Here is a 2,246-nt window from a genome sequence, read left to right as displayed (position 1 = left end):
AGCCTGGCGCACGGTCACTTTTCCGGCTTTTGCTTGTGTCACATTTGCTAATGTCTCAGCGGTGAGGACCAAGTCCAGCTTCAAGGGCTGGAGAAACAGGCTCCCTTCGGGTGGGAGGAGCTAGAGAGCGTTGTGGCTGTTTCCCCATCACCATCTCGTGGTCCCTAACGGGACTGGATGGAATGGGCTTCTCAAGGACGGCTCCCTGGGAACAGCAACTCTTGATTCAGACACCCTTGAGCTTCAAAGACAAGTGAGATGCCCAGCACACTCGACACAGGGGTGGGTCAGGGAGAGAATGACCATAGCAAGCGAGGCCATGAAAAGGGGCGGGGCCGGCTGCTGCGTGGACACCCCGGCCTGGGCGAGTGCTCCCTGGGCGCTCTCGCTCATCCGCCTGGACAGCTCCTGACACTGCCGTCTTCCTCTGCGCTCGGGGACTCTGTCTCTGCGGGGCCGTCCTTTGCCCTTACGAACAGCCCACGTTTGTAGCTGAGCAACTTTCTCAGTCTTTGTATCGTCCAGGGTCCAACTGAGAGGCAGAAACTACGCAGCCATCGGACCAGGGAGCCGTTAAAGGACCGGACTGAGGAACGGGATTGGCCGCTGTGTCGGAAACCAGCCGACCAAGTCAAACCGGGTCCCTGAATGGGGGAGCGGGCACTGAGAAAAAAGAGAAGACAGACGGGGTGCAGGAGGGAGAACAGATCTCACAACTGTCTCTCCGAGTTTATTTCTTAGGCTCCTTTTTATACATATTCTGTTCCTTTGTGTATCCCAAGATAACATAGTTAGAGTAACATCCTGAAGATCAGGGTACAATCGACACTCTCTTTGACACTCTCTTTTTCTATACTTAATCTTCTTCCTCCTGGAATTCCTCAGAACCAGCCTTTTCCCTTTTATATGCAAGCAGGCCTCCCGAGATAAGCCATGCACTCCTTCGAATTTTGGGAGCTTTAGCTCCCTACACCGCTGCAGGATGAAGAGATCCCGAGCAGACAGGCAGCAGACCGGCGGCGCAGCCGCGGCTCTGGGGCGGAGCTCCTCACCCCGACTGCGGCCTGCACCCCTCGCAGGGGGCGCAGCCTTGGCGAAGCCCACGGAGGTGCTCCGTCAGCAGACCTTGCTGGACGGTCGCTCTCTGAGATGCCAGGTACGGCACGCATAGGCGGGTGCTGTGCTCAGAACCTGCTGCCAAGCCCCCTAAAGAGGTGCCGGGGGAAGCAGTCCATGGGGAGACGCCCCAGGTGACCCACCAGCAAACGCCGCAGGGAACCAGAAAACCCACTTCTTCCTGCGCTGTCCCTCCAGCGCCCTCTACTGACGAAGCTGAGCACTGCCTGCGGGCCCGCGAGAGAAATTCCAGAATCCCCAAGCCGGCAACGGGAGATGAGTTTGGAGGCGGGAGGCGATGGTGAATATCTGTGTCAGCTTCCAGGTGCACTCTTCTGCACACACTTAGCCTCTCGTAAAAAATCTCCACTCAGCACGGGGCAGAGGTCCTTCCTACAAGGGACGACGCCCTCCAAAACGAGAAGACACAGTCCCAAGAGTCGCCGAAGCCATCGCCAGCTGTGCGAATCACTCCGCAGACCCAGTCAGGTCCACGGAGCATCCTGTCATCTGAAGACTGAATCGTAAAGCTGACCTCGAACAAGTTGCACACACAACACGCGTGTCAAGCACAGGAAAGAAGAAAGTGGTCGGCACGTGCAAGCGAACACATGAAGCAAGCAAAGAAAATGAGCCAAAGCCGCCACGGCCGTGTCTCTGCAGCGGCGAGGGAGGCCACGCTGGTCCCCGCGGCTCCAGCCTCTCGCTGCTCATCCGGCCTCCCCCGCCCTCGGCCAGGGCCTGCGACCCAGCCTTGGTTTCGGAAGGGTCCGAGGCCTCACGCCTCTGCCTTTCTGTGCTTGATGGGGTCTTCTGTTTGCCTTCACTATTGGTCGTGGACGTCGGAAGCAGGGCTGCAGTGTCCCCTGCTTCGCAGACATGCTGATCTCCTTCACGTGTGGCAGCAAAGCAGCGTCCCGCTAGTGACCGCACTAGCCACTCGGGCCACTAGAGCCGTCCTTTCTCAGGCTTTTGGTTCGGTGGCACGACGGCCCCAAATGGCCAGATGGCGGCATCGTCTTCCGATTCAGTGAAAGCACTTGTGTCCCTGGCGACAAACAAGGCATTTGGTGAATGTGTGAGCCACGGCCCCGCAGAAGCGCTACGGGGCAGGGAAGCCACGCCAGGTC

General features: G+C 58.5%; 1 long non-coding RNA gene across 1 annotated transcript in view; it reads left to right on the top strand.

Annotated features, from left to right (window-relative positions):
• The first annotated feature begins 1,821 nt into the window (after positions 1 to 1,821).
• LOC111730937 overlaps positions 1,822 to 2,246 on the top strand; it is a 4,080-nt gene continuing 3,655 nt past the window's right edge. Inside the window, exon 1 of the long non-coding RNA XR_002776872.1 lies at positions 1,822 to 2,243. This is a non-coding gene — a long non-coding RNA (uncharacterized LOC111730937). The remainder of the gene's footprint in view (positions 2,244 to 2,246) is intronic.

The sequence above is a fragment of the Pteropus vampyrus genome, unplaced genomic scaffold (assembly GCF_000151845.1).
Source record: "Pteropus vampyrus isolate Shadow unplaced genomic scaffold, Pvam_2.0 Scaffold341, whole genome shotgun sequence".
Lineage (NCBI taxonomy): Eukaryota > Metazoa > Chordata > Mammalia > Chiroptera > Pteropodidae > Pteropus > Pteropus vampyrus.
Note: the sequence above shows the minus strand (reverse complement) of the source record. Positions and strands in the feature narration are given on the sequence as shown.